Raw genomic sequence first — 10,407 nt, forward strand, 5'->3', positions numbered from 1 at the left:
TGCTTATGTTCTTATGGATGTTTCCAAGAGACTAGCCTGTGGTAGGCCTTTTTATATATTCTTCAGTCTCTTGAAAACAACCATATTAGACCCAATTTGCTCTATGCTAGTTGTCTAAGATGCATCAAATTTTTACATACCTATGTGTATGTCTACCGTCGCATTAAGCACCTCTTTATAGAACAGAACTTACAGTAGTTGGATTTTTGGCCTTTACATGAATATGTACACACATTTGTGCATATATGTCATTATTCTAATCATGTACAAGTATATCTGGCCCATAAATATCAGCACCCATTTTAAAGAATTGCCCTTATAATGCCAAAGTGGTCTATCTGGATTTTTAGTGGCATTATCTGGATAATGCTGCTGAAAATTCAGGTATAGATCCGGTGAATGGGATTTATCCAGATGGCCCCGCTGAATATCGACCTCAAAGTTTTAAAGTCTCTTCTAGCATCTAAAAAATTGTTGAGCAAGAGTCTCTGATGTCAGGAACATCCAAGCCACTGATCTTGACGTCAACATTCTGAACCGTTTGATAGGCGAGTCACCTCTCTTCCAATGCACTCTCGTACCCACTGCCTTCTTCAATTAGAGTCGTGTGTCTAAGAGAATCTATTAAAGGTGAAAGATTGAAAAAAAAAGAAAAAAAGAATAGGTTACCAGATGCTTTTAATAAATGCAGAAAAATCAGAACCTCCCTGTATTTCTGCAGAAGTAGAGTCTGCCAAATCATTTCTCTGTTCAACAGTTTCAAGAATGCTAAAAGAGGTTTCCTCTATTGACATAACTCCAGTAAACGTCTAGTTGACATCATAGTATCAAGTCTGACCACTTTCAAAGAACCAGCACTTGGAAGGAATTCTCCTAGTAAGTGCTGAGATTGCTGAAGATATTTGATTTTTGCTTAGCCTTTCTGGAATAGCAGATGTAGTGTACACACTGGCCCTCATTTTCTAATAATGCTTACCATGTTTGAACATGATAAGAACATTCGAAATGGCATACTGGCTCAGACCAATGGTTCATCTAGCCCAGTATCCTGTTTCCAACAGTGGCCAACCCAGGTCCCAAGTACCTACCAGTAGCTAGATCCCAAGGAGTAAAACAGATTTTATGCTGCTTCTCCTAGGAATAAGCAGTGGATTTTCCCAAGCCATCTCAATAATGGCCCTTGGACTTCCCTTTTAGGAAATTAGCTAAACCTTTTTTAAACCCTGCTGAGCTAACTGATTTCATCAAAGCCCATTACATAAAATGCGCTGGAATCACATACTAAGCATTAAAAAACAAGGGCCAAAGTAACATTTATGCTTGCAAGGTTGTTTTTCCTTTAACTTACATTTTTAAAAACCTTTATAGAAACAATATCCACAAAGTTGACTGAAGCAAAGTCCAGGATGAGGGAGTGGAAGTTCGGTTTCCCTAGGCCTAGAGAGTCCAGTGTGGGTTCATCTGGTGTTGTCTCCTGCGTGGTCTTAGCTTGGGTTTCTGGGCCTGTTACTCTTTTGCTGATCACTGCCACAAATCCTCTTTCCTGGAAAAAAAAAATATTCCCAGGGGTGATATTCTCTTTTAAATGCTATCAGAAGTGGGTGCTGTGTTGAAGACAGGAATTCAGAATTCAAGTTTTTCATCAGCTGCTACTTATCATTTCTAGGTATAGAAAAGATGTCAGCCAATCAACTCACCCCCACCCAATACAATCTGCAAATATCACTGAACAGCAGTTTCTTTTTAAAGGTCAAACATTGTAGCGTTGATGTTACAGAAATAGTTTTGTGCTTGAAAAGTAGATGTGCAGATGGCATCTTCAGATCTCTGTGTGTGCTTTTCCTTCCCTGTCCTAAACACACCCCTAGGAATGCAATCTGTCAACAAGCTAAAAATCCATGCCTTTTTCCACATCGCAACACATAACCTTTTTAGCAACTGTGAAGGCAGACAATATTCTGAAAACTAATTCACACAATTAAAACCATTAGTACCTGCATCAATTGCTTTGAAAATTGCACTCATGTAGCTTATAACCAAATGATTGTCTGCGATTGAATGCACATGAAAGGCTATTAATTAGCACATGTTATAGAGCCATTAATGCACATTAAAATCCTATAACACACGTTACCTAAGCCTAATATGCATTATTTCACTATAACGGCAGAAAAATATGAACCAAAGTACATAGAAAAATTAGATTATGATATGTAAATATATGCAAAGCAACCAATTATTATGCAGAAAGCATAATGCAGCTTTCAGTGAACTTTGCAAGTTGTTTTTTATGCAGTTAACCTCACCTTCAGAGTTATTGACTTTAATAATCAAGAGCAATTTTAAGAGTAAATTGTAATTAACACCCCCTCCTGGCTCCCAATCCCTTTCCAAACCTCCTCCAGCAACCCAACTGTCTCCTGCCCCCCTAGGAGTATCCTTGTTGTGTAGTGAGGGTTGAGGACAGTGGTTTCTGGATGCTCCTGTTCTAGCAACTTCCTGTTTCAAAATGGTGGCCTGAGCCCCTCAGCAGTAGTATTGCAGTACTACCACTAGGGGTCAGGCTGCCAAATAAGCACACCTCAAAGGGTCAGTAATAGATGCACAGTTGGAATTTATCTCATACTTTATATATTACAACATACTGGGACAGGTGCTGTTTAACTTATTTATAAATGATCTGGAAATTGGAACAACGAGTGAGGTGATTAAATTTGCAGATGACACTAAACTGTTCAAAGTTATTAAAACACATGTGGATTGTGAAAAACTACAGGAAGACCTCCAAATGGCAGATGAGATTTAATATGGACAAATACAAAGTGATGCACATTGGGAAGAATAATCCAAATCAGAGTTAACAGATGCTAGGGACCACCTTGGGGGTCAGCGCTCAAGAAAAAGATCTGGGTGTCATCGTGGACAATATACTGACACCTTCCGCCCAATGTGCGGTGGCAGCCAAGAAAGCAAACAAAGATGATAGGAATTATTAGAAAAGGGAAGGTAAACAAGACTGTTATAATGCCTCTGTATTGCTCAATGGTGCGACCTCACCTAGAGTATTGCGTTCAATTCTAGTCTCCTTATCTCAAGAAAGATATAGTGATGCTAGAAAAGGATCAAAGAAGAGCAACCAAGATGGTAAAGGGGATGGAACTCCTCTCGTATGAGGAAAGACTAAAAAGGTTAGGGCTCTTCAGCTTGGAAAAGAGACGGCTGAGGGGAGATAGGACTGAAGTCCACAAAATCCTGAGTGGAGTAGAACGGGTACAAGTGGATCGATTTGTTATTGCATCAAGATTTACAAGGATTAGGGGATGCTCGATGAAGTTACAGAGAAATACTTTTAAAATCAATAGGAGGAAATATTTTTTCACTCAGAGAATAGTTAAGCTCTGGAACACATTGGTAGGAGCAGTTAATGTAGCTAGTTTAAAAAAAAAAAAAAGGTTTGGACAAGTTCCTGGAGGAAATGTCCATAGTCTACTGTTGAAACAGACATGAGAGAAGCCACTGCTTGCCCTGGATCGGTAGCATGGAATGCTGCTACTCTTTGGGGTTTTGCCAGGTACTTGTGACTGGGATTAGCCTCCATGAAGACGGGATATTGGGCTTGATGGACCATTGGTCTGACCCACTAAGGCTATTCTTATGTTCCTAATTATAACGAAAGCTTTCTCAACATAACCATATCGGTTACTTGTGTCCTACTCCTGTAACCAGCCTAATCTCTCGAGAACAGTACTATCACCCCTGCTTTTGCCTTACCTGTGCCATGGACCTTGCTTCAGTGTCTACAAAGCCACCATTGTCTTGTCCTGTCATCTGTTAGTGATGAAGCAGAAGGAATGTACTGTTACACTAAAACATGAAAACATGAACAGTAATTGTGAGATCATTGTGTGTCATTCCTCATCTGAAAAGAGCCAAAGTTGTAACCTAAGAACAGGACCTGGCAGAGCTTTGGATTCTTGCCCAGAAATAGCTAGGAAGAAAAAAAGAAATACACCCCAGCAACAAATTTTTAAATTGAATCAGGTTGGGGAGACTGGATGGACCATTCGGGTCTTTATCTGCTGTCATCTACTATGTGCATGTGGCTCCCCCCCCCCCCTTCCCCTGTACCTCTTAGTTGCTCACCGCCACGAACGGCAAGAACTTACAGTTGGGTTCGAAAGATGACTGTGAACAAGGCGAGCACGATGGACGCGATCAGCCCCATGTCCATATTAAGGAGAAGAGTAGCCGAAAAGGTCACCAGCCAAATTAGCTGAAACACGCAAGGAGAGGAAGCCATGTCACAACGGGAGCTTTTTCGCACAAGGCAGTAATGCTTGCTTCATTTGTACCATGGTAAAATAGTCCTTGCTATGTTCTTCTGCTTAAGTAACAGTCTAAATTTAAGACAATGTAACCTTTAATTTAAAATGGACTTCACTCCGCCCCTACCTCCTTACCAGGTCTGTTCTGTTGCACCTCCAAAGGACGCAGACATCTCCAAACTGCTTGAACAGACCCTTCAGGTTCACAATGACAACAGCAGCCAATACCGCCTACAGAAAGAGAGTTCCCAAGTCTGTATTTAGTCCGTTTGTATGTTACACTATATCCATGTTCCAGTTCCAGAGGTTAAGTGAGAAATGACTTTACATACAGGAATAATCCACCCGATATGCAGCGCTGTTCAACCAGCCAGTCAGTTAAATAGCATTTGACCGACAAATCGCCAATAGCGGGACATTGCAGGCTCTCTTTGCTGAATATTAGAGGTTAATGGCGAAAACTTGGCCAGCTCTATCGCACAATGGCCACCAATTTTAAGCACGAACCGGCAGAGCTCGGCAGCCAAATTGACAATTTCACTCGATTACAGACGGGATGAATACTTATCTGAAATTGAACAAAGATAAAACTCAATTCTTATTAATTGGCTCCAAAGACATAAAGGGAATGTTTAACCTTAGAATCATCTTTAAAATTGGTAGGAATGATTCTAGACAGCAAACTGACTGTGGAAACTCAGATTAATTAACTTGCTAGAAGTGAGTTTTGCACTTTAAGAAAATTTGGAAGTGTTTGTAGCAAGATTGATTTAGATTGATAGTGCAAGCACTAATATTAACACCCCCCCCCCCCTCACACACACACTGGAACAGTTTTGACACTCATATGAGCATTGAAGCTGTTACCATCGTGGCCAGCGCTATGGTTTTGTTAAAAGGGTGAGGGGGAATTACTGTAACATAGTTTATCTGGGAATTCCTAAATATCTGCTTAAATGTTTGCAGACGAAACAGAATTCAGCTATTCAATTCATTTATAAATTAAGAAAATCAGATAGAATTACACCAGAAATGATTGCGATTATTGCTCCTGCTCTATCTAGTTGTACATTTTGACGGTCAGGAAGAGAAAAGATGGTGCACTTGGGAAATCTTCTTACCGCTGCATTGAAGCCATCCTGAAGCAAAGCTCTGGCACTCATCATTAAAAAGCAAAGGAATGGGTGGCCAATGGAATTTTCCAGAATGGACAATTATTTTTGGTTCTGTAGTAAGTTTTCTATATCACTTTTTTTTTTAAATGATTCCAATTTCATAATGCCCATTCCATTCTAAATCCAAACCCTGAGCCCTATGATTTCTACCATAGAAGCAGGAACCAGTGTTACCTGCTCAAGGACTAGCATTCAGGGGCCTCAGAGAACACGAAAACACTTGTTGTTATTGTGAAAAATAGAAACTAACTTTCTTCTTGCAAGTGTTTAGAGCAAATCCCCAAGGTTAGATTCAATTAAGACAGAATTAATCTGAAAACAAGGACTAATCTTCTGCTTCGTTGCCGATGCACCTGATCCAATGTTTTGGCCTATTACAGTGTTCCAAAATGCGCAAAGACTTAGATAGGCTTGCCTTGATTTAAATGGTAATTTTAATGAGATGAATAGCAAAGGCAAATGCAAAGAAAAAAGGGAGGCACAAGGCCAGAACGGAAACAAATGTGTTTTCAACAACAACAAAACAAAGTCACAAAATCAGCAGTTACCTTGGGTAGGTCTTGGAACAACTCTCCAGCTCGCAGAAGGATTATGAATATGACACAGCAGGACACAACACTGGCCAACTAGAATAATACAGAAGGGAAAGAGATGATAATTCAGTGCCAAGCTGGAGCAGAGATCTGTCAGAAGGCACAGTTTTTCCACCTAAAAATTGGCCCTAAGCTTCCAAAACTAGAATAAGGGGAGAACGTAGGCTTCTGCTAAGACAGGTTATTTTACTATTAACCACAGTTATTAGTAACTAGGTCTCACTGCATAAAATGGACCCTGTGCTAAAATCGATACAATAAACGCATCTTAATGGAAGCCCACATTGATAACTATGGGGCTTATTTTCAAAACAGAAAGGTAGCCAAAAAAATGGCTTTAATCCAGGCTGGATGAATAAAATGAATATCGTGAACGGTGACAAGAGTCACGATAACTCAGTGACCAATTCTCTGCTGAAGTTCAGACGTTCCCTAATGCATTTCCAACAGTGGCCAACCCAGGTCCCAAGTACCTGGCAGAAACCCAGAGTAGCAACATTCCAGAGCTGAGATTGTGATGTCATAATGCCTCATTCCACCAATGCCTAAGAGCCAACCTCATCAGTGATGTCACAATGGCTTGACTGTAATGTACTTGGCTCACATAGGAACATAAGAGTTGCCCTACTGGGACAGACTGAAGGTCCACCAAGACCAGTATCCTGTTTCCAACAGTGGCCAACCCAGGTCCCAAGTACCTAGCTAGATCCCAAGTAGTAAAACAGATTTTATGCTGCTTATCCTAGGAATAAGCAGTGGATTTCCCCAAGCCATCTCAATAATGGTCTATGGACTTCTCTTTTAGGAAATTATCCAAACCTTTTTGTAACCTCGCTAAGCTAACTGATTTCACCACATTCCAGAGTTTAATTACACATTGGATGCGGTCTAGAAATCGATTTTATGTTTATGTATTGGTGGGTTTTTTCTTTGTATTGTCTGGCTATTATGTATATTGTTGCCCTTTTCCACTTTGGATAAAGGCAAAATATAAATTATAAACTATAAGGTGATACCTTTTTATTGGACTAAATTAATAGATTTGATTTTTTTTTTTTTACTAGCTTTCAAAGGCAACACCTTCTTCTTCAGGTCCAAAGATGTCGCCTTCAATAGCTAGTCAAAAAATCTATTATGTTAGTCCATTAAAAGAAAGCATAATCTTATTTTCTTTTCCATTTTCTTTTATTTCCTTGTATTACTTTAGAAACCATAAAACCTCTCAAACGAGATAAACTGAGATTTCACTTGTAGGTAAAGCCACTATATTGTCTTTTCTATGTTAAATCCATTCTCTGAAGTCTATGCCCATAATCGAATCAACCAGCAGAAAAAGGAATGAGCAAGCAATGAGCTTGTTCTTACCTTGTGGAAGCTGGATGATGCCAACACTAAGTCCCGATATTAGATCACCCACTAACCACTCCCTGGTGGGATAACGGGGCAGCCAGCGAAGCACCGGGAACACTTTTGGCAGCAAGGATTTTGCATGTGCTTGGGGAAAACCTAAGAAGGAAACCATGATAATTGGGGGGAGGAAACTGATCACCTTGCTACATTAATGTAAGATGAAAGAAGCCCCCACCCCAACCCTGGAATTTATTTGTATCCATAGTAAAATAAAAGAACAGAAACCCCCATTCCCAGTGCATAGTCAGTTCAGTGGCCAAGTAATAGACACTTGTGACGGGATGAGGAAGAAATACGAGTCATTGCATCCAAACATTTGCATTCTACGACCCACTGAATACAAAAGAATAGGAATCACAAATGAATGACATGGAGTGGGACTGGAGTGGCTTACGAATGAGGAAAAGGTGGCTTATGTGACAGTTGTATAACAGACCGTTTATCGTACATGTGGGATTTTAGCTAAGGGCTCCAGTCCCGTCGTATTACAGTTGTACAGTCCGTACAATTAGAGCTGCCAACTTTATGGCCAATTGACAGTCGCCTTGCCAGTTTAAAACTTCTCAGAATAAAAGAAAACGTCACCCTCCTGCAGTGACCCAGTCCTCTTATTTTGGAATAAGTTCACAAATTTATGTGCGAAGACCAGAATTTAAAGAGAACTTAAGGGTCCTTTTACTAAGTGGCTCAGTTCCAAATCCGTGGGTGCTAAAAAAATACTGCAAAATTTTTGTTGGAGGGGGGCATGTCTGGTATGCATTTCTCCGCTAATCAGTTAGCGCATCTATATTATTGTACGCTAAGGGCTGATCGTGGCAAACGCCAATCGCAGGCCCATCACACATCGGCATCTTAAATAGAATTACGTCTACATCGCTTAAATACCTGTTTGTTCAAGCTTTTTATTTAAAGTGAATATATAACAGTGGTTGAGTTATGTTTTTACAGGTAGATGGTTTATTAAATTGAAGAATGATGATACTTATGAATTCGTTTGAATGCCGATAGAATATTGTCCACTTTGTATTTTTCTCCATTTGATATATGTTTCTTTTTGCTATTTTAATTTGTATGGAAATTTGTAAGCAGCCTTGGATGAAGGCGGATTAAAAATGTTTTAAATAAAAAATATAGGTTAACATTTTGTAGGCCTGCATTTAAGATGTCTTTTCTCAAGCTTATGGAGATGCTTAAGCATGCCCAAGGCCACTTCCGGGTGAAACCACGCTTACGCCCCACCTTGGGCATGCTTATGCTTCCATAGGTGTCTCTGTAGATGCCTACAATTTGTTCTAAAAATGTGCCTCCCGATTGGCTGTAGGATGCCTACCGCTGCCTGCAATCGGGATGCGCATTTTGAGAATCAGGCCTTGCTGGTTGGCGCAGGGTTACTGCATGAGCCCTTAGGGCCAGATTCTATAAACAAGTGCCTAAGCATGCCTACATTTTAGGCTGTGCTCCGTGGAACTGCCAATCAACCACTAGGCACAGCTAATAGAATCATACCTAACAGCGCCTAACACAGTATATCATGTTCTATGTCATATCGGGCTCCTCCCCGCTATGGTTGTCTGTATCCCTTACATTCGGCCCACCTCCCCATCTTTAGTCACCATGTCGTTGCATCTCTTTTTTTTTTTTTCCTACCTTACTTTTCTTCTTACTTGGCTCCAGAATGAAGGCTCCGTGTTCCGAGAACTTGGTGCGATCTCCTCCAGCTCTGCCTCACTGAGCGCTGAGGGCTTTTCTTGGTGGCTGCCTTGCCAGTCCGGGAGCTGTGTTTTCTTCTTCACGATAGAACCAAGATAGAACCCTCTAAGCCTCCACCCAAAATTAACACTGGGCCCTCCGCAGGCTTGATTGTCTTCTATGGGAGCAACATAAGAATTCTCCAACATTAGCTTTTGAAACCTCAGGAAAGAAAGGTGTTTTAAATCTCTCCAAATCTCCCAAGTTCCTGTTCACCTGACCAACAACACATATAATATAGAATGACAGAGAGGAGATATTATTTTCACAGGGAGTAATACATTTAATACAATATAACAGTATGGGACTTCTACAAGACCTTTTCAAGATTTTTAGAAGCATTTGAATCTAAGAAACTCAGACTTCTTCTAGAAGATAAATTTCTTTAGCAATTCTGACTTCCTTCAATGTAACTTTATATTTTGCAGGTGGCGTGATATATTTTATTTATGACTGGTAGGATATTTTTCTAAAGAAGTGCAAGAAACAGAAGAAGTTGCAGATAACAAAACACTGGCTCTTGCGGCTTAAAGTTCTCTGATCCAGGTATCATTGCAAACCAGAAGCTTTGGTTTACAACGGATGAACCTACACCTATTTCAAACCACTCCCGAGCTCCCTAAATGGCCCTCTGTCTGGAGATATTCAATAGAACATTTTGTTTCGTGCTGGACACAAGATATTTGAACTAAGATATTTTGGGAAGAGTCCATTCTGGAATTAAAGCTACACATTATAAGTAACTTACCATGTCTTTTAGGCTAATATGTACTATACAGCATTGCAAGAATCAGGTTTGGTTCTCAGAGCCAGTATCCATTTCCCAAGTAAGACAGGGCAGGAGCAGTTTTCATGAACCCTGCCCATAGGGAATGGAAGTCTCAGCCACAACACAATGGTGACCCCTACTGTCCAATCAGGGTGTCAGGTAGAAAGTTCCAGAAAGGGTCACAGTCTACAGGCCCTGCCAAGGACTATCACAGCAATAGCTGGTTGAGATAGGGGTGGGGTAAAGAATAGTGCAAGAAACCCAAACTATTGCATCGAATCATGGAAGATTCCATAGCCCAACAGTGGAAAATTCCGGGTGAGCCGGAAGCTCAAAGAAGCAGGAGGAAATTTCCAGGCCAAAACACAAAGAGAATGGCTGAGTGA

The sequence above is a fragment of the Geotrypetes seraphini genome, chromosome 17, assembly GCF_902459505.1.
Source record: "Geotrypetes seraphini chromosome 17, aGeoSer1.1, whole genome shotgun sequence".
In the NCBI taxonomy this organism is placed as follows: domain Eukaryota; kingdom Metazoa; phylum Chordata; class Amphibia; order Gymnophiona; family Dermophiidae; genus Geotrypetes; species Geotrypetes seraphini.